Source organism: Bubalus bubalis, chromosome 3 (genome assembly GCF_019923935.1).
Source record: "Bubalus bubalis isolate 160015118507 breed Murrah chromosome 3, NDDB_SH_1, whole genome shotgun sequence".
Classification (NCBI taxonomy): Eukaryota; Metazoa; Chordata; class Mammalia; order Artiodactyla; family Bovidae; genus Bubalus; species Bubalus bubalis.
In genome coordinates, this window is record NC_059159.1 from 44700130 (window position 1) to 44726309 (window position 26180).

The window sequence follows — 26180 nt, forward strand, 5'->3', positions numbered from 1 at the left end:
GGGAGGCGGTGCGGGCGGGCGCTGGCCGCGTCCGCCCGCCTGGAGCCGTGGGGCGCGCAGCCTTCCTGATGTGTCACCAGCACGTGGAGCCAGCTCGGGCCGCGCCGCTAGCGGGAGGAACTCCCCCAACTTTCGAGGGGTCTCGCCGCCCCGCTCCTCTCCCCGCGGCGCCCGGCTCGCGCTCCTTGGGGAGGCGGTGGCGGCGGCCCCCAGGTCCTAGGCAGGTCGAGCGAGGCCCCGGCCCCCGGCCCGGCTTGTGCGGGGCCCCGGAACGTCGGGGTGCCGGGCCCGACTGGCGGATGCGCCCCCGGACCCCCGGATGCAGCGTGGGGCACGGCCTGCGGTGCGAGCGGCCCGGCTGGCCTTGCGCCCGGCGGATCTGAGCGCAGGTAACCCAGGCGGCGCAGCGCTGGGCCTCGCGGGCGCGGCGTGGGATCTTGGCGAAGTTTCTCTGCATGGAACTCTTGCGCTCGGCTGGCGGTGGAGGATGGGGAAAGGCTAGGTCCCCGCGCCTCCCCCGCCCCAGCCCTGTCCTTCGGCCTGCGCCCTGGCGGCCCGGACGCCGCCGCCGCGCTGGGCGTCGTGTAACCCTTCGAGGGCTGGTCTCGGAGCCGGCTGGTGGAGGTCAGGCGAGCAGGATGCTGCCTTTGGGGGATGCCGCTTGGGGAAAACGCAGAGCCTCAGCTCAGACGAGCGCGTGGAAAGCGGGCGGCCGGATCCAGCCCCAGGAAGCCCGTCGGGGGCCTGCGCGACGTCCCTAATCCGAGACGCGCGGGAGCTGAGAGCTGGGTCTTTGCGGGCGAGATGAAGGTGTCGGTTCAACTGGCCTACAAAGTCCCAGTCCTCGGCCCCCAGGACCGACGGCTCCTCCTCGCCCCTCGCCGTTTTCTCCCGGGCGGACGCGAGCTCGGCTCCCAAGGCGGGGCGGGGACCCGGGTCGGGCCGCACCTCGCGGGTCCACACCGGAGACGGGGTGGCGGGGCGCGCTCGCCGCGGGCTCAGTGTGGAAGGTTCGAGGGATCCCTGCGCTTGGCAGGAGCGTTGGGAACGCACTAGGAGGTTCGAGTTGGTCCCTGTGGGCGGTTGGTGTCCTCCGGGTGGAGCCGGATCCTGGCCGCGGCCGACCTGGAGGGAAGGGAGAGACGGCGCCCCGCTTTCTCCCCGGCCGAGCCGATTCGCCTACGGGGCCCTGCCCTGCTGCGCTTTCCGGAGCCTCCACCTTGAGCTTGAGGGTGGTGAGGACCGCGCGAGGACTAGAGTTGCCCCGGGAATACGGCCCGGGATGTGGAGGTTTAGCCCCTCTCCCTGAGCTCCACTACCATTTCTTTAAAGATGCATTTTTGTGGGTGTGTTCTTAATGGCCAGCCTTTTGTTCCCTGACCTAGGCAACATTGTGCTGACCACCCCCCCCCCCCCCACCCCAGTCCTCTTAAAGTTTTCTGCTGAAATTCCCTTCTTAAATTGTTTATCCAATAACTTTGTTTCTACCTCCTCCTGCAAAAGAAAAACCCCAGTAACCCCTGAAACCTCGGCGTCTGCCTGGTGTTGGAACTTTCTGTTTATTTTTGTTTGTTTGTATTGTGTTTGGGCTGTCTTGGCAGTGGGGACCTCGGGAAAACATTTGGGAACATGCCGGGAGGTGACCTGAACCGTGCGAAGGGCCAATTGACAAAATAGGGCTCTTTAGGCCCCTTTCTTCCCGGTTTTGGAAAACAGGATAGATGTCTGGAAGCAGGGAGGAGGGAGAAACCCGCCCTGCCAGGTTGGCCCACCTCTCTCAAGGATGTGGAAGGTTCTTCCAGAATCTTCTCTGACTTCTGTGGGCCCTTGTAGAGGAGACCTCACAGGAATCCTGCCACACCTGTGTCCCTGTTCCAGTGGCCGTGAGGGGGCCTGAATGGAGGGGACCTCTTGGGCTGTGGGGTCACCCAGGCAGGGTTGGGCCCGTGCGTGAGCCCAGGAGTGGGCAAAGCCTGGGAGCGGGCAGAGCCCGGAACTGCTGTTGACCAGCATTTTTTCCATGTGAGCTTTGTCCTGCCAGCTGTAACCCGTGGACCATGCAAACGCCAGAATTGTGGGAGAAAAGTTTCCTTAGAGCCACACATCTAAACGTACAGACGTACTCAGTTTTGAGGGAAATTGTCAGGAGGGGACTGGTGGGAACTTCAGCTGGAGTTGTTGTTTGTTGTTGTTTAGTCACTAAGTTGTGTTCGACTCTTTGGGACCCCATGGACTGAGCCCTCCAGGCTCCTCTGTCCATGGAATTCTCCAGGCAAGAATGCTGGAACAGGTTGCCAATTCCTTCTCTGGGGATCTTCCCGACCAGGGATCGAACCCAGGTCTCCTGCAATGCAGGCGGATTCTTTACCACTGAGCCTCCTGGGAAGCTCTCAGCTGGAGGGTTTTCCCTAATTAAAGAAAAGGGTCTAGACCGTTCAGAGTACTGAGTCAGGCTGGAAAAACAGAGTTATCTCCCTTTGAACTCATGCCTCTCCCCGCCCTGGGGATCAGTATCTTAAACGACGTGGAAATCTCTAGAATATTTCCTGGTCGTAAAACACCCGCAGGACTGGTCTGGAGCAATGAGATGCGGAAAAGCTTTGCAACCCTGGAGGTGATGGGCGCGGAGGACGAGGGGCATAAATCCCTGGGAATAAGGGATTGCCCAGGTAGCCGGCAATTTTCTCTTTAAGTCTGTGCCCCCTTCTTGTCGGCTGCTGAGTTACGGGGAATTTTAGGAATCGCCTCGAGCTTCTTTTCTTGGGGAGCAGGGGAGTGAGTGATTTGGTTTTTCCTTGGGTTTTTTTTTTTTTTTTTCCTTTGCAAGATGTGATTGAATCAGTCCAGCCTTGGGCTGGACTGGCCTGGCCTCCAGCAGCCGAACTATGCTACGATTTAGGCCATTGTATTTAGGAATTGAGAGCTTTCTGATTTCCCGCCCCTTTTGAATTCTCAAAGTTTCCTGATGCTGATGCCTTCCACCCCACCCCCACCCTGATCCATCCCTCTAAGCTGGATAGCTAGAAACTTGGTGGGGGAAGTGGCTTAAATAGAGAGCTTGTTTGCCCTGGAGCTGCCTTCAGGAAGCAAGGTGGGAAGCGGGTGGGAGGGGAGGATTTTAGCCAGACCCCCAGGGAGACCCAGGGAAGATTCTGTGAAATCCCCCTGCCTACTGGAAGGAAACGTGCATTCCCTTGATTCTTAAGTAAATTGCAACCTGGTGAATAATTAACCTCCCCCATTTAGCTTTTTTTTTCTTTTTTTTTTTTTAAAAGATGAGAGATCAATTTTTTTCCAGCCCGATTAAATGGACAAAGGAGCGTTGGGAGAGGCCGACCCTCTCACCTCCTTCCCAAAGGGCTAGCGAGCAATTCTGATAGTTGAAAATCCCTCCAGGGTTTCTCCGGTGGCAGTTGTAGAGGCAGCCTCTGAGCTGCCTCCCCAGGTCTCCTTCAGTTCCTCTGACCAAAGCCAAGCTGTCAGACAGCAATGGTCAGGATCCTGGCACCACCCGCCGCCACCCCCCCCCAACTTTCTGTAGCGACAGCTTGGCCTTCATTCCTGCACGGAGTTGATTCTGCTGTCAGGCCGGTTTGTGGCTCTTCACAGGCTGGTAAATATTTGGCCTGTCTCTGTTCTTTCACACAGGACAGCGCTCCCGATCCGGGTCTGTGCATGGATGTCCCAGCTGTTAGAAGCAGGGATCCACTGGGGGTCCATGAAGGCTTTTCTCGAAGCAGCCCAGTGTGAGGGCCACAAAGGCAGATTTGGGGTCCAGATATGCTAGAGTTGGGCTTCCCTGGTGGCTCAGACGGTAAAGAATCTGCCTGCAATGCGGCAGACCTGGGTTCAATCCCTGGGGTGGGAAGATCCCCTGGAGGAGGGCATGGCAACCCCCTCCCATAGTCTTGCCTGGAGAATCCCCATGGACAGAGGAGCCTGGCGGGGTAGAGTTGGAGTCCTCCTAACTGCTGCTTGCCAGCTGGGTAGCCTTTGGCAAGTAACTTCTCTGTTCCCATTTCTTCTGTTGTACACGAGGGTTCTGAGACCTCCTTTGTAACAGGAGGTGAGGCTTTGTGGTGAGGCTTATGTGAAAAGTGCAGGCAGAGTGCCTGGCACATACCAGTAGACCTTTGAGAGTCCCTCTTATTTTGAATAAGCCCATGGTTTTGGGCAAGTCACTTAACCCACTGGCAACAGCAGCTTTGTAATCCTAAAGCAGGGTGATGTCTGGGACCCCTTCCTCTGTCGGAGCCTGTTGTCCACCAACCACATGCCAGGGCGTGGGCCAGGCTGGGGAGACAACGGTGGGTCAGATAGTCATGGCCCCTCCTGCCCACTCCTGTCTGTACCCCAGCTCTGAGAGCAGATGAGGGGTGTGGTGTGTCCTCTTATGATAGCTGAGGCTGCAACTCTGAGGCGCAAGACTCCCCCAGGATCTCACAACTGCCTTTGGTGCTGAGGGAACGGAAGCCCAGCCTTCTAGGTGCAATAGAGCCTCCTGGGTGGGAGCCAGCCCCCAGTGAACTGTCAACAGGGAGGTGGGTGGGTCTGCTTCCTTAAAGGAACCCTGGGTGTGCACAAGTGGCCACCTCACACATCTACTCTGCCATGCGTCCAGCCTGAAAGGTCGCAAGAAGGCCCCCAGGAAAGGCGAATTGCCACAACTACTCTTGGCCTGCTCACTCACTGACCATCTTGGCCATCTTGACCAACTTGGCCAGCCTGATGCAGTCTAGTGGGGACTAGTCGAATGGGGTGCAGAATCGAGGGGTTGGGGGAGGGGAAGGAAATACTTTGATATTCCAAAAAGTGCTGTAGAGTAATCAGCATGGGAAGTTAAAACATCAGGATTTCCTTGGACTTCCTTATGCTTTTTTATGGCCTTGTTGTTGTTGTTTCATTCGCTTTGTGACCCCGTGGACTGTAGCCCGCCAGGCTCCTCTGTCCATGGGATTTCCCAGACAAGAGTACTGGAGTGGGTTGCCATTTCCTTCTCCAGGGGATCTTCCCCACCCAGGGATCAAACCCACTCTCTCTTGCATTGGCAGGCAGATTCTTTACCGCTGAGCCACCATGAAAAGCCTTTTTTATGGCTTTGTGGTGTTTTTATTCTGCATTTCAAACTGGAGGTTGAGGTAGACCCTAGTCCCTCCAGCCCAGGGCAGTGGGCAGGGTTTGCGGGGACACCAGGCAGGTGACTTCTCACCCACTGAGCGCTCCCTCCCACCCCCCCTCCTCCCCTCTGGCAGGCTCTGGGGAATTTTGAAATTGCCCTGGAGCCAGACCCCTTGTGTTGGCTGCCTAGGAGGACTGGGGAAGGAGGTGCTATGTGGAAAGAACCATTGCCTGATTTTAATCTCAGTTCTGCCACTCTGGGTCTGAGATCCCCCTTTTTCTGTCAAGTGGGGTCTGCACCGAATACAGCGCATACCCTGTGTAGCCTAAACAACCTAAGGTCTGTAGCCCAGAGGCAGCCTGCCCGGAGGTGCAGAGAAGGGCATGGGGCTGGGACCCTGGGAGGGTTGGGAGCAAAACTGAGATGTGCAGCTGGGAAATTTGGATCAGTCTTTGAGGATTTTGTGGTTCATTCTCATGAAATGAGCTTCCTCTCACTGGATTTCTGCCCTGGGGTGTGTGGGGCTCAAGGAGAAACGCTGGCTTCTCCTCCTCGGTGACTGAGGCTTAAGTTTGGGTCTTTCAGTGCTCTATCTCCATGTCCACCATGAGGCAGACCTCCTCCCCCAACCCTTCTGAAAATGAGTCAGTTGCACCGCTGCCTACATGCTGACGGCACCTGGTTTTGCAGGAGGCTGAAGGCAGGCATTGGGGAAAGGGCGATAGCTTGCAGGCTCTCCCCTGGGCTAGCTGGGTGACCTTGGACCCGTGACTTGCCTTCCTGGGACTGTTTCCCCATCAGTGATGATACATGTCCACCCTGTAGTCCAATACAGGGGTCACATGAGGAGGCCTGGGTGAAACGCCAGGCTCGTGGCGGGGAACCGGTGGGTGGGGGTTGGGGGGAGTCCCAGTGGCTGCTCTTAAGTGACTCTATAGCTCACCCCAGGATCTATGGGGCCAGCGAAGGAAACTCAGGGAAGTACACCCTGGGCCTGGCAAGCCTCCTTGCCGCTTTGCTGTCTGGGGAGAAAACACTGCAAGAAAAGCCATGTGGGGGGGTGGGGGTGGGGGTTCCCGTTTCTTCGCAGAGATAGGCCTGGTATACCCTAAGAGGGGAGGGTGGGGTGCGAAGTCGCAGATTCTTCCACTTGTGAGTTCATTTGATCACTTGTAAGTGAGAGCGTTTGAGTAAACTCCGGGAGTTGGTGATGGACAGGGAGGCCTGGTGTGCTACAGTCCATGGGGTTGCAAAGAATCGGACATGACTGAGCAACTGAACTGAAGTGAGAGTGTCAGGATACTGTTCTCGAGAATCCTTTCCTAGGGAGCTTGCTGTTGTAAGCTTAAGAACATGGGGGATAAAAAAGTGTCTTTGCTCTTGGAACCAAGAGGGCGATTCAACAGATACTTGGAACCAGGACTTGCGTATAAGCAAAATGTTGGTCTCCAACTTGCCTGGCCAGACCCCTGTGTATCTGGGAAAAGTCAACCAGCCCACTTGCTCCCAGCTGGCCAGTGTGGAGGCTTCCTCCCGCCCTGGGCTGAGCCTCGGTCCGTCTAGCCCCCTAGCCCTGCCTGTCCTCCCATGTCTGGGGATAGCAGGCGATTGCTTTGTCGCCCAGGTCTGGGTGCATGCGAACCTCGGCCAAATCGCTGAATGTTAAAACATCTGGCAAAATATCACATTTCCACAATGGGCCTTTTCTGTAGAGCTGGGGATAGAGTGGGCAGTGCCGGACGCTGGGAAATTACTTAAGCTTTGACAGTGGGAAGGAGCAGGGTCTAGGATCCTGACTTTGAACCAAAGAGGTGAGGATGGAGCTGGGAGGAGGATGCGCCTTCAAACAGAAGTAGGGCCCCAAGAACCAGCTCCCCCTGTTTCCAGAGCCAGTGGGGGAAGGGGGCTGTGGCCAGCCTGCCTTGGCATCCTCCCTTCTGGCGTCCTTTCGGTGGATTTTGTTGTAATGAGACAAGTCCTGACAAATATCCCATCACCCTTTGGGCCGGAGAGCTGTAAGGCGTCCTGCCTGGAAACCCAGCCCCATTCACTGGGGAGCCATAATTAGGCAAGAGAACAGTTCACCGGCCCTTGATTCAATAAAGACCCTTTTATGATGTTGGTTTTTCCCAGAAAAATAATACCACTTTGCCCCGTTTATTGCATTTAGATGTGTAATCGTATTAGGGCTCAGCAGCCCCGGGGACCGAAGTTCCGTAGTTGGGGTTTTCACCAAAGGCTGTTAACCCGGTCTTCAGAGGCAAACAGTGACCTTGGGAGAAAAAAAAAAAAAAAGACAAGGACAGGGAACATTTTTGAAGATTTCTCTCTCTCTTGGCATTTCAAGGACGTTTTCTGCCGTCTGGGTGAGAGGCAACCCGGGGAAGAAAACTAGAAAGTGAAACTAACTCTCCTGGCTAGTGTCCCTGCAGGCCGCGGCCCTGCACGGCCCCTCCCTTGTCGTTGACCAGATCTGTCAGTCAGATGGATGGCACGTGCCCGGCAGAGGGCTGGAGGAAATGTCAGCGAGGAGGATGCCGGTGGCTCGGCACCAAGAGTCGTGGTGCCCCAGCACGTCCCCACTGAGACGCCTGCAGGGCGGCAGGCACTGGGGTTTGTGCAGGTGGCCGGCCTGGGCCTCCCCCAGGCCCCGCCCTGTTGGGGTGGCCAGCCCCGACTAAATATAGTCCTGGAGGGCGAGGCGGCTCTCGGTTAGTTGGAAGGGTTTGCTTGCCCCGCCCCTGATCACCGCCACCCTCCAGATACTTGCCTACGGGGGCTCTCACCTGCTGGTCTCTTCCCCAGGCAACCATCTCCTCTGACCTTCTTCCCCCAGGCCTTGTTTCAGGCAGACTAAGAAAGTCTACTCATCAGTCCTGGAGTAAAACCCCCCTCCTAGAAACCTGCCCAGTGCTGGGGTGTTGGTACAGATCACCAGTGGTGTCCAGCACCTCTTTCCCAATTTGCGGTTGGTTTAGAAATCTCAGGCGATGAGGAAATTTATGGGAGTCATTCGTGGGCGTGCTCTTATTAAGAAATAGGGTAGGACCTTTCATTAAAACCGTGTTGCCTTAAAAAAGGGGATATCCATTTAATTCCAGGACATCTGATGGGAATTGTCACCGAAATCTCTTTTCAGATAGCACCCTTTAATGCAGAAGAACTGCATTATCTATTTATAGATACTAAAATGCATACTATATTCTTTCATTGTCAGGATTTGAGGTGTGTGCAATTTTTTTTATTCAATCTTAAGCTTTAGATACTTTATTTTGGGGGAAAAGTGCTTTTGTGTATATATATATAAAATTGTTTTTTGATTCCACACCCCCCACACAGAAGTATAATTAGAACGTCTGAAACCAGATTATCCAATTAGTAGTTGTTATTTAGACGCTAAGTCGAGTCCGACTGTTTGTGACCCTATGGACTACAGCATGCCAGGCTCCCCTGTCCTCCACTGTCTCCCAGCGTTTGCTCAAATTCATGTCCAGTAAATTGGTGATGCTAGCCAGCAGTCTCATCTGTATCCAATTAGTACATTTTTCTAATTAACTGTTAGGAATTTGTGATGAGATAAATTATTTTAGATTTCCAATGAAACTTTGGCCACAAGGAGGTACCTGAGGGGAAAGATCATGGGTTTTCAGTTTTGGCTACCACCTACTCCCCTACTCCCCACGAAATACCTAATTTGCCTGCTGTTAGGCAGCAACAGTGACCAGGAAACAGTTTTATTTTCCTTGTCCCGAGTAGAGTTGGAAACATTTCTCGTTTATGATGGCTTCTCTCTGCTTCGGACAGTGAAGCAGGCAGATGAAGATGGGGTTTAAATACTCCTTTTGTACATTTTTCAGCAGTAACATTGGTAGCTGTCCTTTGGACAAAAAAACAAATTTGTGATGATCTGCATTCATTCAGTTTGTGTCTTCTTTGTGCCTTGTATGTGCTTCCTGTGCCAGGAGGCTTGGCGAGGAGAGGGGGCAGCCTGCAGGGGTGGGGACCTCCGACCAAGACGAAGGAATGGAGTCGGTTCACATTTGGTAACAGTGCCTGGTGCAAGCCCCAAATCCTTTATCCGAAATTCTAAACTCTGAAAACCAAAAGTTGTTTTTATAACGAATTTCATGGGAATTCTTGACCCAAACTGACTTGAGTCTAGATTTTCCCGGGGAGCATGAATCTTCATGGCTTATCCTTGCAGAGACGTTCCTTCGTGTGATTTCAGGGGGCTGGGGAGTGCTGCTCTGCTGGTGTGTTGCTCAGCATGTGGCCTGTGCACCATGTTATCTAAGACCTGAAAACTTCTGCAGCATGTCGGGCCAGAAGGTTTGGGGTAAGAAGATGCAGTCCTGGAGCAGGAGCATGCGCCTGACAAAGGCGGCTGGACCTGAGGCCTGCAGAGCCCTCTCCCCACAGACCTTGAACTCCATGAAGGCTCACTAGGTTTTGCTCACTGTTACATCCTCGCTGCCCAGCTGGGTGCCTGGAGCCTCCTAGGTGCGAGTGAATGCTGGTCAGCAGTTAAGTGTTGGCCAGCTTTGTTTGGGGAAGCCAAATAGTAAATATTTTAGGCTCTGGGGGCCATGGGGCCTCTGTTGCAACTCTCTTGTCTTTCATTTCCTAGAATCCATGATACAAAGTGCTGAAGATGCTTTATACAAAAAAAAAGATATTCGCTATGCTTATTATTTATAACAGTGGCCGTTTAGAAACAACATGAAGGAAACAGTAAGATGCATCACGGTGAATCCTCCCCGTGGGATATTTGTCTGTGTGCGCTCAGTCATGTCTGACTCTTTGCAACTCCATGGACCATAGCCCGTCAGGCTTCTCTGTCCCCAGGATTCTGTAGGCAAGTATACTAGAGTGGGTTGCCATTTCCTACTCCAGGGGATCTTCCTGACCCAGGGATCAAACCCACGTCTCCTGTGTCTGCTGCATTGCAGGTGGATTCTTGACCACTTGAGCCATCACCATGTAAATGAATGAGTACCTGTGTTCTGATAAAATGGTGACCGTGGTTGTGGGTCTGACCTGGGGGTCCACAGTTGGCTGATTCCTATGAGGAGGATAAACACACCCTAAGCCTGGACGTCTCCCCATCTCTTAGCCCTACCGTCTACAGGCCTGGTCAGTTTGTTTCCCTGCCCCAGTGCCGTTTCCGGTAAAGAGATACAGGCAGTGCCCACCCCCTGGTGTCTGCCTCTCCCGTGTTCAGGAAACATGGCTGAAAGGGAGGTGCCGCGCTCCCTGGACCGGCCTGGTTCAAGGGAGTGGGTGTTCATGTGGATGAATGCATTTGGGTTCCAGTCCAGCCTTGCCAAGGGGCACTCGCACCTCCACCCGCCGATGAGTGTTTCAGGGGCTTAGCTAACCTCAGGGTACGGGGGCCATCATCATCAGGCCAGGCAGGGCTGGCATTCATGGGGCATTGTGGGGGGAGCTGAGGGGGTGAGAGAGAGAGTGTTTAGGAGGCATTCTCAGCCGGAGAATTTCTGGCAGAGAGATGAGTGACCGTAAACCCAGGAGCTCAGGTCTCCTGGCTGTGTTCATCGCAGCCCAGGAGTGGCCAGCAAGGGTGGATGGGCCAGTGACTCCAAGAAGGCTTTCCACCGCAGCGGAGGCCCAAATCCAGCCAAGACCGCTGACTCTCACCCCCATGGCAGGCTGACCTGGGGGCAGGGGGGTGGGTGGCTGGAAGGAGGGCAGCACTTTACAGAGCTCACAGCCCTAAGCTGAGGGCCCCTATGCCCAGCTTCTCCAGGCCCACCCCTGCTGCTAGCCCTGGCCATGCCCAGCAGCTCCTTCCCGAGTCCGGGCGGGACTTTCTCAAGCAAACTGCAAACAAGGGCTGGCACCTCTGGTTGGCCTTTTCTTTTCCTTCCTTTATGGTTTTGTGATTTGCTGGCAATTTTCAGGTTGAGCGCCCGTACTCAGCAGCTCCCTCGGAAGCCTTGATGACTTTTCAGCCCCCAGCAGAAGGGTGTAGCGCCCCCCACCCCCGACCCCAGTCAGCAGCGTGAGTTCAACTCAGTGTGAGGGCTGAAAGGAACCAGACTGGGGCCTGGTGTGTTTGGTGATGTCAGAGCCAAGCCCAGGGAGGTCCCCGTCACGCACTAGCACGGTGTGGGGGATCCTCTGGCCACTGTCCAGGGCACCCCTATCCCCCAACCTCACTTTGTTATTGAGCACCTCGGCCAGGCACTGCCTGTACCGTGGTGGTAAGACAGCCCAGAGCGGTGCTTCTCAAACTTGGGTGACCCTGTGAACCACACCAGGAGACTGTTAGCAATGCAGACTCCAGGGCCCTTTGGTTGAGCTCCGGGGCCCCAGAGTCAGCATTGTTAATAAGCACAAGGGATTGTGAAGTGGGTGGTTCCAGGCTGGTGCTGAGCGGGGCAGGGGTGGGGGAATAGGCAAAGCCGTGTGATGTGTGTGGAGTCAGGGAGCGTGGAGAAAGAAGACGGGGCTCTAACTGGGGTGGCGTGGCTGGGGTCAGGAAAGGTGAGTTGAGCCTTGAAGCACAAAGCAGGCATGGTAGTGATTGCTGACTCTGGAAATCTTGATGCTAGGCACAGCTCGAAGCCTTTATAGGCACTGACTCATTTAATCCTTCCAGCAACCCCATGAAATAGGTAGTTACACAGATTTTTTTTTTAAGTATTTATTTGGCTGCACCAAGTCCTAGGTGCGGCACATGGGATCTTTTGTTGCAGTGCACAGGACTAGTTCCCTGACCAGGGATCGAACCCAGGCCCCCTGCATTAGGAGCACAGAGTCTTAGCCACCAGGGCGGTATCTCGTTACCCTGATCTTGGAGCACAAAAGGGTTTAGAAGCTTGCCTGAGGTTCTTGGTTGCTAAGTGGTGAGCTGACCCTCTTTGTCCTCCTTATCTGTTCTTCTGCACTGGGGCCGCGGCATACAGACCGTGAGACCACGGCTGTGCAGACCGAAGGCTAGGACTTCTTTGGATGTGGTCATGTTGCTGAGGGATTCAGAAGGTTTGGATCCTTGTGTGCAGAGACGGTTTGGCTTTTTAAAAAAAAATTTATTTCGTTTAAAATGTATTTTTGGTGGTGCTGGGTCTTCATTGCTACACGGGCTTTTCTCTAGTTGCAGCAGGCCGGGGCTCCTCTCCAGTGGTGGTGCTCAGGTTTCTCATCGTGGCGGCTTCTCTTGACACGGAGCTTGGGCTATAGGGTGCACAGGCTTCGGTAGTAGCGGTTCCTGGGCTTTAGAGCATAGGCTCGATGGTTGTGGCACATGGGCTTAGTTGCTCTGCAGTGTGTGGGATCTTCCTGGATCGGGGATTGAACCTGTGTCCTCTGCATCTGCAGGCAGATTCTTTTTCACTGAGCCACCAGGGAAGCCCGGCAGTTTGGCTGTTGCTGGTGGAGTATATGCAGGATGATCTTGGTTAGGGCTAAAAGTTGTAGCGAGGTAACAGCTGCTATAATGTAGCTTTGAGAGGCAGCTGGGATTTGGCACAGGTGTTCTCCCTTTGAATGAGGCAGGACCCTGGCATGTGGGAAGACGGTGCAGAGCGCACGGGGCAGCGAGGCCTGTGCCCCAACACCCCATCTCCACCTGCTCCTCCGAGAGGGAGGAATTCTCCACCGCCCAAGTCCTCAGAGTCTCCCAGGGAGCCTGGCCCAGCTCTAGGGGTCTGAGGGCAAGGGGGAAGCTGCTTGGACAGGGGAAGACAGTGTTGGGAGCCAGCCCAAACCTTTGTATGCTATCCTTCCTTCAGTCTTCACATCACCCTGCAAAGGAGGCCATTCGTTCTGTTTACCCACGCGCAAGCCAAGGCACACAGAATCTAAGCAACTTAGACGCCACCACACAGCAAGTAAGCGGGTAGTGGAGCCTGGTCTGTTTCCTGTGGGACATACTTTACAGCAGGGTCCGCCTTATTCTGAGAGGCCACATGTCCTGCTGCACCCACAGTGGGGCTGGTGACCGGGGGCCCCTGAGGAGTGGGTGCAGTGCCCGGCTGGGTAGGGCAGGCTCCCAGCAGCCAGCTGAGCCCAGCTCTGGGTGGGATGGCCTAGCTTCAGGGGATGCATTACTGGCTGACCGGTGGCATTCCGAGGATGCCAAAGGTCTGGGGTCTATGGGAGTGGTCAGCTGGGGTCTTCCTAGTCTAGGGCCCTAATGCTGGGAGCTGAGCCTCTGCTGTTCTGACAGAGGCCAGGTGACCCTTCCCTCGGGTCTTCTGGCTTTGCCTAGGTCTTGGGACCCCCTCGTCCACTTGGGATTCTGCCAGGACTCTAGCCTACGGCTCCCTGTGGACAGAAGGCGTTGGGTTCCAAGTTGGCTCTGGGTGGACCAAGGGCTGGTCTCTCCTGGGAGCGCCTGGGGCGTGGGGCAGTGAAGCCAGCCACTGTCCAGGCTGAGAATTGTGCCACCGTGGAGACCCTACAGCCACCCCACCTGCCACAGAACTTCCTGTGGGCTGGGAGGGGTGGGCCAGTGTCGGGGAGGGGTCACTGTTTCTACCTTGGTTCACCTGGGTCAGCTGGCTGACTCCTTCCTCACCTGGAGAGTGCTCAAGGACAGCAAGAAAAATGAGGGACTTTCAGGGGCAGCTGTGTTTTCTGACTCAGTCATAATGCCCCTAAAAATCCTTATTGTTCTTGCAGTGTGCATCAGGCGGCGGCCCCAGCCCAGCCCTTGCCCACCTGGCCCCTCTGGGATGGGGAGAACTACCTGGGGTTCAGCTGGCGTGTCCTCCCACGTTGTCCTGATGCGAGACTGTAGGGGGATTTGCTGATGAGTTAATGTTTTGTTGGTTGATGCATTGATTGGCATGTACTTTTATAATTTCTTTTTTGGTGGAGGATGGGGTAGGCTGGGCATCGAGACACTCGCACACAGATCGGAGCCCCGGAAAATGCAAGGTCTCCCTGGTTTGTGCGCAGTGAGGGGTCCCTAGAACCTAGCTGCACATTACAACCTGAGGAAGGGGGGCTTCAAGGGCAGGTGTACCCAGGGCTAGGTCATGTCCTACTCTTGATGGCCCCATGGACTGTAGCCTGCCCGGTTCCTTTGTCCATGGAGTTTTTCAGGCAGGAATACTGGAGTGGGTTGCCATTTCTTTCTCCAGGGGATCGTCCCGACCCAGGGATTGAACCTGCATCTCCCACATTGGCAGGCAGATTCTTTACCACTGAGCCACCTGGGAAGCCCCATTTAGGGGCACTGTGTTTTAAAACGGGAGGAGCCTCAGTGTGCACCCTGAGGCCGCTGAGCTGGCCGTTTTGCAAATCTGCCTGCAGTGGACCGAGGTCTTCCCGCAGCTGTTGCCCCTAGAGCCTGCTTTCTCTTGGGCGGGTGGTCTCTACCCTGTCTCACTTCCTGGGTCTCCACCTTGCCCAGCAGGTGCCTCAACCAGTTATTTTGCATGTTTTGGGTAGAACTGGGGTTCCTGGGGGATGGTCAAGCAGAAATACAAGTTGGTGACATGTCTTCCTGAACACAAGAACACCATTCAACAAAGATGTCACTAAACGCCACAGCCACACAATCATCCGCTCTGGCTGAGGCTGGGCAGGTGGCCAGCCCACGGAGGGACGGACAGGGAGGTGGCCGGGCAGTAAGCAGGACTGAGCCTGCTCCCGGGGGCGCCCCCCCGGGGTCTCAATGGCCTCCCAGGTCAGCCGAGGAATTCATCCTTAAGGTATTGCTCAGGCTCCCTCCCCAGGTGCCGACTCGCACGTTCCACTCGCTGCATGTGGGACTCTGGCCGCCAGGATCCTCCTTCCTCCTGGCCAGCCCCAGCCGCCCACTCCTCCTCAGGCTCCTGTGATCCCAGCTGTGTCTCCATCCCAGCCCCAGAGACAATTTTTAAGGAGCTTCAACATTCTTCTGTCCAGGGGAAGGGACGGCTCCAAGGTAAAGGTTAACGTGGGGCGGGGGGGGGGGGGGCGGTGGAGGTAATGTTTATTACTTCTTGGCGAGAGGTGGGTGGGCCTCTTGTGAAATGTGATTCTCACATCTCAGGTGGACACAGGGCCACAGAACACATCCCATCCTCTTCATAGCTAACCATTTGCTAACGTCCACTCAGCTGTCCCTCCCTTCTGTCCCCACAAACCTCCTGTTCCAGAGTGTTTTCTTCATTCTTTATCCCAAAACATCTGGAAAAAAAAAAAAAGTCCACTTTTAAAAAAGACTACATAAGAAATAAAACATTATTGGTTTTCCCTCAATCATATAAGAACTGCTTTCCAAGTGCAGAGAGCATTTCAAAAATGCAGAAGGATGAAAGAGGCTTATAGGTGCCCATACCTAGAGATCATGTCATCTAATAGATTCTTCCAGGGTTTCTTTTCTCTTTGCATGTACGTGCGTGTGTGCAAAGTTGCTTCAGTAGTGACTCCGACTCTTTGTGACCTTATGGAGGAGCCCACCAAGCTCCTCTGTCCATGGGATTCTCCGGGCAAGAGTACTGGAGCGGGTTGCCATGCCCTCCTCCAGGGGATCTTCCTGAGCCCGGCACTGCACTCACATCTCGCAGGTCTCCTGCGTTGGCAGGTGGGTTCTTGACCACTAGTGCCACCTGTACACCCTCCACCCAGTTAGCAGGAGGGGGGCTTCCGAAAGGGGGGGGGGCTCGTAATTCACTTGCGTGATGGCCTTGGGCCCATCGGGAGGCAGAAAGTCTCTGGTTTTCTTTCTGCCAAGTGGGCCGGGGACTGAAGTTCGCCTCCAGCCAGGAAGTTTGTTGGAGGGTGCTGGGGCAGCACTGGGTTTCTCTCTCTAAACAGAGACTGGGGAGGGTTCCTGGCCTGTCCAGTGGTTAGGACTCTGTGGGGCACAGGTTTGATCCCTGGTTAGGGAATTAAGATCCTGCAAGCCAAACAACAAACAAAAATGTGGGCTGTGTCCCAGTTGAGTTCTAAGTAAAGCTGCTGCACCACTTCCCGACTCCGGTCACACAGAAGAATCACTTAATGTTTAAAAAATGTCAGCACCACCTCCTACACCAAGACCAGTTGGATCTGAATTGCTGGGTGTTGGGAGGGACCCAGGCCCTGGTATCTTTGTTTTCCTTCTGTTCCTCAGGTGATTCTGTTAAGTGGCCAGAGGACTACTAGCCAGCTCCACACTCACAAGTCAGTGATTTCCTCCAGCCCTTCCTTCAGGACCTGATGGAGGAGACGGGGCCGATTGCTGCTGACAGCCTTTCACTTCCAGGATGTTCCCTGCTGCTCACTGTCACTTTTGATCCTCGCTTTACAGATGGAGGACCGAGGCTCAGGAGACTCCCCAGAGGACACACAGCAAGGATGCGGCCAAGCTGGGGTATAGACATGCGGTTTCTGACTCCAAGGCCAGTGCTCTTTCTGTAATTGCTATTTATAGGAAGCATATGTCGTTAGACCCAGATGTGGTCATCACAGCCTCCTGAGGTGGGTGGGTAAATGCCACTGTCTCATGGAGAAGGTGTCTGCCCCCCAGGGAGGCGGGGTGGTCGGCCCCTACTCCCCCAAATGCTGAGTATGTACGTGGCCAGCTTAGATCCACAGTCTGCCCCCATCAGCCTGCATGCTGCCGAGGATCCCAGTTCTGAGCAGGGTAGGGTTTAACCCTATTTGCAGACCTCGCAAAAGGCGTGGCCCAGGTCTCACAGCTGGGGGGTGGCGGAGGCCCACTGGTCTCTGCTCCTTGCCGGCAGGCTGACACAGAGCCTGTGTGGGGTTTGCTCATGGGGCCCTGCTCTGAGCTGGCGGCCCTCGGGGTCAGGATGCCTGCTGGGGGCGCCTCCCTGCCCCTCCCTTGTTCCTGCAGAGCTGGACTCCCGGAGCCTGGCCTGAGAGCCGCCTGGGCAAGCTGCCAGTGCAGGGAAGTAGCGGGCAGGCGCAGTGTCGGCTCCAGGAAGTGTCTCTGTTCCTGGGCCGGTCTGCAGGACTGGAGGGCCTGGACATAACAGTGGAGATGAGAGCTGGGGGCTAAGCACGCCCCCCGCCAGCACCCCCAGGCTCAGCTGCTCCGGGCCGGGGCCGTGCCTTCCCTTGCTGGGCCTGGGCTCTCTCCTCCGTCTGGCTCCCACCCTGCTCCCCACCAGTTCTGTGCTGCCAAGTACACGCTCTTGGCGGCAACGACATCCATTTAACCTGCTTCCCAGAAGACAGCATGGTTACGCGGGCCGGCTCAGCCAGCACCATGGTGGGAGATGGGGAGGGGGCCCCCTCAGCTTGGTCTTCTTTTGCCCATATTTCTTAGGGATCTGGGTATGTGTGTGGGGTGGGGGTGGCCCTAAGCAACCTTGCTTACCTGGATCAGAAGTAACCTCAGCTCAACTGGAAGCCTCGAACAGCCACACTAAAGACAGAACTTTGAGATCCTGGAGTTGGTGGGTGTTTGTATTAGGGGCAATCATTTAGCCTGAGGCTGAGGGTAAAGCTAGCTTCCCTAAGTAGCTCAGTTGGTAAAGAATCCATGTGCAATGCAGGAGACCCTGGTTCAATTCTTGGGTCAGGAAGATCCCTGGAGAAGGGACAGGCTACCCACTCCAGTCTTCTTGGGCTTCCCTAGTGGCTCAGTTGGTAAAGAATCCACCTGCATTGCAGGAGACCTGGGTGCGATCCCTGGGCTGGGAAGATCCCCTGGAAAAGGGAACAGCTACCCACTCCAGTGTTCTGGCCTAGAGAACTCCATGGACTGCATAGTCCATGGGGTTGCAAAGAGTCAGACATGACTGAGTGACTTTCACTTGGGTAAAGCTGCCTCCCCTGAGCCTGTTGCTGCGTTTGTTTGTTTTTTTATGTTTATTTTTTTGGCTGCATTCTATCCCTGACAAGGGATCAAACCTGGGCTCCCTACTTTGGGAGCACGGAGTCATAGCCACTTGACTACCAGGGAAGTCCCGCCGCGTTCCTTTAATAGCCATAATAGAACGCTGGAGGACTACTCTCTAGGCATACTCTGAACACACAAGTTGTGGTTCCTTCTCCCCTCCCCAGATACTTCACTGGGGAACTTGGGGAGGTGTCAGCGTGGAGAGCGTGTTCATTTCATGCCAGCTGTGCTGTGCTGCTCAGGAAGCAAGTGTAGGTCTTCAGGCATTGCATAGTGTCTTCTGTTTGTGGTCTCTACAAAGATGACCTTTCCTGCAATCTCCTCTCTGGCCCTCCTGCCCTGGCCAGACCCTGTTAGGATGGTGGTTCTGAACCGAGAAGCTGGACCCTTTGCGCCTCTTGTCTGGCCCTCGAAGCCCAGGGAGGCATCCTCCCCTTCGATTGGGTTCATCCTACAAGTCCAGATGCTGTCAGCTCCAGGGCCTCCCTCTGGGCCAGAGCTCCTCCCTCCCCGCCAGCCTCCTTGGGGTGCAGATGGACAGCCCAGCACAGTCAGGAATAGCCTCTGTTTGCCTTGGCTGGTGGGGAAGAGATTACTGCTCACTTTCTGTTTTGACTCTTATATTTAGCTAACACACAGAGCCTGTGAGATCGCAGAAAAGCAGCCTTGGGTCTTGAATGAGTCTGGGGCCCGTCCCTGATGGCCTGGCGCCTATTGAGTGGAGGTGTCTGAAGTAGGAATGAGTGGTAACACTGCCTTCTGGGTACATGGAGAGAGGTGAGGACCATCTGTCGATTTTCCTGACCCAAGGTCCTCTGCCCTTTCATGTTTTCCTCTGGGGGTTACTCCTCCCAACCCCTGAGGTTTGCATGGGGCCAGCCCCATCCCCTGGCTTTAGAGGCTGGCATGTGTCCCAGCTGGAAACTGAGCTGCCCTCCTTGGGATTTCTGCAGCAGCCATGGGGAAAGAGGCATTCACTTTTCATGGGAGTTGCCGGGTTGACGGAACTTCTGGTGACCACTCTTGTTCTCCACTTGAGGACGAAGCCAACAAAAAGGAAAGAAGAAAGAGGTGGAAAAAGTATGCTGTCCAGATATCAGTAAGCTGCTGGACCCAGCCATGCCTGAAACTGACCACATCTCTGGACTAATCTGATTATATGAGCCAATGAATGCGTTTCATTTTTCTAAAACTATCCTGAGCTGTGTTTCTGTCATAGAAAGGGTCCTAAGAAAACTATATTTTTATTTGGTCTCATTAAAAAAAAATCAACCTTAAGGTATACTTTACATGCAGCCATTTAAAAATGTCCAATTTATACATTTTTTCAAATGTGTACACCCTTGTAATTACTACCGCAGTCGAGTTGTAGAACATTTAAGGTTCCCCATTCCCCTTTATGGTGAGTTCTCCTGACCCCAACCAACCACTGACCTGCCTTTGTCCTAGAGATTTATTCAGTCTTCTCTTGGTTCAGGTCCCTGGAGGTTGAGGAGAGCATTTCCTCGATGCTCAGATTATGGATCAACCTGGGTCATTTCTCCTGGGACTCAGAGTCACCCCTGGTCCAACTATGCTGAAGCCAGATGCACCTCAGTTTTGTGGTTCAATACAGCCTTCCCTTCGTTTGAGCCAGCTCTCCACAGAAGAGTCCTGGCTGATGGAGCTTAACCACCGCACCCTTCAGTAAAGCTCCGCCCAAGAACCTCCAGGCAAAACCAACTAATGGTCAGTGCAGCTCACCTCCTGGGAGCCAGACACTAGCAAGTGCTTTACACGCATTATCTCAAGTCTTCTCAGCAACCCTTGGGAGGTGCTGTGAGCCCCACTTCACTGGGGTGTGGGTGTGTTGCATACCTGGGCACCTCTGCACCTCCTCTGTCCACCAGGTTCCTGACTTGTCCCACAGCTGAAGCTGACCCCTCCCAGACCACATGCCAGGGTAAGGGGGCTGGATCCCGAAGGGCCAAAGAGGCTGAAGAACTCAAGCCATACACGTGGAGGGAGTTCGTTTTCGGGACGAACTTTGAGCCGTAGCTTAAGAACCTTCGGCAGAAAAGAGCTCAGGAGGCCCTGTCGTCAGTAACCTAGTACACCTTTCAGATCTTGTGGTCACACAATACCTTGCCTAACCTGCTGGTTCTTCCCACAGATCAAAGAAGTAGAAATGAAGAATAAGTAATTACCAGGTGGCCAGATCTCTTCCCCAGCTTCCCCTTCAGTAATCTCACGAACAAATGGTGGGAACAAGATAGCATCTAACAAGAAAGATCACAAGTCGACAGGCCTGCACACAGCTGGGGATCAGGACACCTCTGACCCCCTCCATCCGTGATTAACTGAGCTGACTTCCCTTTCCCCCCTTAGAAACTTCCATGGCCACGCAGACTCTTCAGAGCTGGTTTTGGCGGAACACCTGAGTGCACCATCTCCCCAGACTGCCGGCATTCCGATTAAAAGGAACTTTCCTTTCTATCAACAACTGCTTCTTGGGTGTTGATTTCCAAGCAGCTGGACTGAGTTTGGAAACAGCAGATGAGACAGGAGGATAAATTCCTTCATCCTCCATCCCTTGGACCACTTGAGGCACATCTTGCAGATGGGGTTTGTTGTATGGTCGTTACACGTCACCTTGCTTTGCTTCCTGTTCTTCCCGACCTCCTTTCTCTCATCCCTCCCTCTAGCTGCCCTGGAATTCCACTTCCAAGTTCATGTATCAGCCCTTAATCCCTTGCCAGAGGGCCCACTCTCTAGGGAACTCAGCAGTCTGACGCCTGGGTCTGCACTACACGGCCTCAGTGAATGCTGACCAAGAGGACAGATACACGATGGATCATGGCCATGGGGTTGGGGCCTGAGGAGGGAATACGGGTGGTACCAAATTCACCATCAGAGATACCAGTGATAAAGGCGTCCCCGTCATCTCTCCTGTTCCATTCACTGGGTCTAATCAGTCAAATCCTGACTCCATGCTATAGGTCAGAGACTGTGGCGTCCCCCACTAACCTGTGTCCAGTACGAAACAGTCCGTACTCCTTATCCATCACTCTCTGGGTATGTGATGCTGGCAAGGTGCCCAGCCTCTCTGAGCTGCCTTCCCCATCTGTACAGTGGGGATAAGACTGGGCTCACCACCTGGAACTGTGGAGATGCCTAATGGACACTAGGTTTGTGCCTAAAGCCGAGTAGGGGGAGGGCATCGTGGAGGCTACCTGTCCAATAGCGGTCCTGCTTTCTTTTGAGAAGCACCCCTCCTTCCTTCTGTCCCTACTGGGTAAATAGGGCTGTCCCACCCCTACTGCCAGATCCAGGCCAATCCACACATCTCTATTGACCACAAGATTGGATCAGGCCTGGGCATGAGACCCAAGTCAGACCAGTCCCTGCCACAGTTCCCTGAAGTTTCTGGAACAATGAAAGAGGTGTTTGCTCTTTGCTTTTAGCCTGGAGCCACCAGAGGCCATTTTTTCCTATTTGCACACGTGAGAATGAATGTCAGTGCAGTGACGTCAGAAGATAGCAATGCCAAGAGATGGAGCAGGACGCGAACTCTGGTGATGGTCTTGGAGCTCCCAGATCTACCATGCCAGCAGCTAGGGAACCCCTGGTATTTTTAGAAATTAAAACATAGGCAAAAATTTTCCATTTCAGTTGCCTAAGTCAGTTCAAGTTCCATTTCTGTTACTTAAAACTGAAATAGTCTTGGGTCTTACCTTGTGGGCCAGTGGTGAAGAATCCACCTGCCAATTTAGGGGACATGGGTTCAATCCCTGGTCCAGAAAGATCCCACATGCCACAGGGTAACTAAGCCCACCCTCTAGAGCCCATGCTTCTTTTGTTGAAGAAGAAGCATGTTTGCTTTTGTAACAAGAAGCTTGTTTGCAGGCAACGGTGAAGAGCCTGCGACTAGAAAAAGCCTGAGCCCAAGCAACAAAGAGCTCCTGCACCTCATTAGAGACCCAGCGCAGCCAAAAATAATTTCTTAAAAAACTGAAATGCTCTTGACCAATACTATAGGTTCTTTATAAATGATCACTGCCATTATTGCAATTACTAATGTTATAAACACATTCCTAGGAAGATGCAGCCTTGGGGACATATAGGCCAGGCTCCCCAAGGGTCACTGCTGCTCGCCACACATTATACTAACCCTGGATATGAGCTCCCCAAGGGCGGGGGATTCATGTTTGCTACTGATATATCCCAGGTGCCTGATGTCTGCACAAGGTAGGTGATTCATAGACACCCACTGAATGAACAAATGGAGTTGGCCCACTGCCCCCTGGCCCCCAGGCCTGGCTTCACGTTTTGCCCTCTGTCCTTGGCTGTCATCTGAACCCACTGGGGTGTTCTGCAGGAGTCTGTCTTGGCAAACTGATCTGTTTCCACAGTGTCCTTCCTAGGGCCTCACTCATCCCTTCATCTGCTCATGCACTCAAGTTTCCAAAATCCTTATTAGAAATGTCCATTATGGATCATGGCTTTCACAAAAATTACCTCAAAGTGAATCAAACACTTAAGTGCAAAACTGGAAACCATAAAACTCTTAGAAGAAAAAATAGGGACAAAGCTCCTTGACATGGGTCTTGGCAATGATTTTTTTAGATATGAGACCTGAAACACAAGCATCAAAATAAAACCAAGTGGGACTATATCACACTGAAATGCTTCTACACAACAAAAGAAATAATGAAAAGACAACCTATGAAATGGGAAAAAGTATTTGCAAACTATATATCTGAAAGGGGTTAATATTCAAAATATATCAAGAACTACAAGTCCATAGCAAAGTAGTAATGATGCTGCTGCTATAATTAACACAGGACCTGAATAAACACTTTTTAAAGACGTGGCCAACAGGTACATGAAAAGATGCTCAACATCACTAATCATGAGGGAAATGAAAAAACCACAGTGAGATATCACCTCACACCTGTTACCATGACAATCATCAAAAGACTGATAAGTGGAGAAGCGGGAACCCTTGTGCACTCTCAGTGGGAGTGTAAGTTGGTGTAACCACTATGGAAAACAGCATGGCGGTTCCTCAAAAAATTAGAACTATCATATGTAGAACTTCCATATGACCCAGCAATTCCACTTCTGGAAATATATCTAAAGCAAATGAAGACACTATGTCAAAGAGGTATCAACCCCCATGTTCATAGCAGCATTATTTACAACAGCCAAGACATGCCAACAAAGACACTGGTGTGCCCACACACAATTATATACATGCATACAGTGGAATATTAGTCATAAAAAGAAGGAAATACTGCCCTTTGTGACAACATGAATAGACCGTGAGGGCAATATGCCAGGCAAAACCGGTCAGATAAACACTATGATATCACATATATATGTGTGTGTGCAGCCTAAAACAACAAACAAAAGGCCAAATGCATAGAAAAAAAAGATTTGTCATCTGTGCAAGAGTGGGGTGCTGTGGGGAGGCGGAAACAGGAGGCAGTCAGAAGTACAAACTTTGAGTTATAAGACAAATACCTAAGGATGTACTATAGAACATGATGGCTATAGCTAACACCACCGCATGGTATATTTGAAAGTTGTTAGGAGATGGGCTTCCCAGGTGGCGCAGTGGTAAAGAATCCACCTGTCAATGCAGGAGACGCAAGAGACTTGGATTCAATCCCTGGGTCAGAAAAATCCCGTGGAGTAGGAAATAGCCATCCACTCCAGTATTTTTGTTTGTTTTGATAGATAAGAAGTGGATTTATTCAGAGAAACACACTGTGCAGACGGAGTGTGGGCCATCACAGAGGGTGCCACTCCAGTATTCTTGCCTAAGAAATCCCATGGACAGAGGAGCCAGGTGGGCTACAGTCCACATGGTTGCAAAGAGTTGGACATGACTGAGCACACAAGAGACGAGAAACTTAACACGATATTGTAAATCAACTAGACTTCAGTTTTTTTTTAAAAAAGTAGATCATAAGAGTCACAAGGAAGAAAAGCTTCATCTTTTTATTTTACCTACATAAAATGACAGAGGGAATTCCCAGGTGATCCAGTGGTTAGGACTCCACGATTCCACTGCAGGGGGTCATAGGTTTGATCCCTGGTCAGGGTCTCGCGTGCCATGGGAACCAGGGAGAGATGAGCAAAGTGAACAATGCTTTGCCTGCCTTCTATTCTAATAGAATAGGGAGCTTCTATTCTAATGGGGATGTATGTTGACAATTTTGGTACAATAAGGTTATTTTAGGCATTTGGATAATTTTCTGGTATCCTTCTACAGGCCAGATAATGGAATTAAAGAGTGTATTTTGGTTTTAAGCTAAACTGGGACTAAGCTGTTTAGCTATCTTCAAAGAAGGTGGAAAGAGGGGCCGAGTCCCTACTGAAAGGATGCACAGCAAACTGGGAGCAGGTCTAAAACTCATACCCCGGTCTGTTGCGTCACATGTGGCGCTGGTCTGGAGGCAGGGTGGTGGAGCAGAGAGGGTTTGGGTTCTGAGAACTGGTGATCTGGACTTGAATCTAGGAGCTGCCGTTTATAAACAGTGGGATCTCGGGTAACAACACCCCACCATCTCCTCTGCCGGTTCATACCCCACCTTGGTAAAGTTTTTTACACTGTTCCTGTTATTGACATTCACATCCTCTTCTGCTCCACAATCAAGTCTTTATTGCTTTCTCCACAGGTCGACTCAAAAGATGAAAAGCCTTGAAATAGCATTTATGTGACTACAATTGTTAAATATCATTTATTGTAAACACCTCCTTTTAACTGAAGCTAGTTGGACTGAGACTTGTGTTTGGTCATGTTTTGTTGAACTGGATGAGATGTATCCCCAGGCCTCTGGGACAGAAGCTCCCCCTGGGCCTGTTTCTTGGGCCTATGACCCAGGGCCTGTGTTCAGAAGGGCCCTATGCTTGGTTTGATGCTTTGCTGTTGCTATCTTGAAATTCTAGATACTTTTGAGCACAAGGTCCCACAATTATGTGGCCAGTCCTAAGCTCACAACCTTGATGCTAGAGGCCAAAGTGGTCTGAGAAACTCCCTTGTTGCACACCTTCCTTTGGGAGGAAAGCAGGGACCTTAGGCAGGCCCTGAAGTAGCCAGGAAAAATTAAAGTGATACGCTGTGGACCTGAGTGATGGCTTGTGAGTGTGCTCCACGTGGCGATGTCAGGCTGCCCTGCTTCAAGTTCCCTCTTAAACAGTAGCTGAAAGGTCGGTGAACCGTGGGCTGCACGAAGGAGGTAGGGCTATCCTCATGAGGGCATCAGGGCTGAATGGTCTGCCCAAGGTCCCACAGCTTATAAACGGCAGGTCCTAGGTTCAAGACCAGGTCACCAGTTGTGAGACACAAACCCTCTCAGCTCCACCATGCTGCCTCCAGACCAGTGCCACATGAGATGCAGCAGACCTGGGTGTGAGTTCTAGACCTGCTCCCAGAGCTGTGTGTCCTTTTGGCAGGAACTTGCCCTCTCTGAACACTTAGCCCAGAGCCTGAGGGAGTGGATAAACTCCCTTTCAAACAATCACTATGTAACTAATGAAGAGAAAAGCATTTCTGCTATAGACAGATTTCAGCTAATGAAAGCAGAAGGAATGAAATACGATACCACTTGGCAGCCCCTGACGAACTGTTTGAATGGCAGCTAGCATGTTAAAAGCAAATCAGATACCGTGGACCTCCTGATAAAAGATCTCAACACCACCTTGCCAATCTCAACACAGTTTTGCCAAAAAACAAAACAAACGAATCAGATCTGCTTCTAATAACCAGTAGAACAAAGGATAGAAGAACACGTCCAACTACACCACAGGGCAGCAATCGACAAAGCCCAGATGGAGTGAAAGGCAACCAGATAAACAACTCGTTTCTTCCAACAAATGAAACAAAACACTTGGCCCAAAACACTCAAAAGACATACTGACCAATTATACCTTCTTTGGATTGAAATGTAAATAAACTCTAAAAAGATAACTATGTCACAACTGGAAATGTGAATGTTGGCTCTTTGATAATATTAGGAAGTGTTAGTCGCTCAGTCATGTTCAACTATTTGTGACCCCGTGGACTGTAGCCTGCCATGGAAATTCTGTCCATGGAATTCTCCAGACAAGAATACTGGAGTGGGTTGCCATTCCCTTCTCCAGGGGATCTTCTTGACACAGAGATTGAACCTGGTTCTCCCGCCTTGCAGGCAGATTTTTTACCATCTGGGAACCCCTAACAATATCAGGAATTGTTAATTTGGGGGGCGTGATCCTGGTGCTATG

The 26180-nt window shown here is 52.7% G+C and overlaps 2 long non-coding RNA genes across 5 annotated transcripts; one reads left to right on the forward strand and one right to left on the reverse strand.

The window, feature by feature from the left end:
• LOC102389879 lies at positions 1–25902 on the forward strand. 4 transcript variants are annotated; one of them, XR_006549653.2, is made up of 5 exons: positions 7357–15017; positions 15487–15659; positions 16368–16537; positions 18556–18704; positions 18881–25902. It is a non-coding gene; the product is annotated as an uncharacterized LOC102389879 (long non-coding RNA). The 4 variants fall into 4 exon arrangements; XR_003108003.2 differs by lacking the exons at positions 7357–15017; positions 15487–15659 and adding an exon at positions 1–389 and having other exon boundaries at positions 18556–25902; XR_006549651.2 differs by lacking the exon at positions 15487–15659 and having other exon boundaries at positions 18556–25902.
• Positions 7256–8036, reverse strand: LOC123332693. Its single transcript, XR_006549657.1, has 2 exons — positions 7906–8036; positions 7256–7391 (listed from the first exon to the last, which is right to left on the reverse strand). It is a non-coding gene; the product is annotated as an uncharacterized LOC123332693 (long non-coding RNA).
• Positions 25903–26180: the final 278 nt, after the last annotated feature.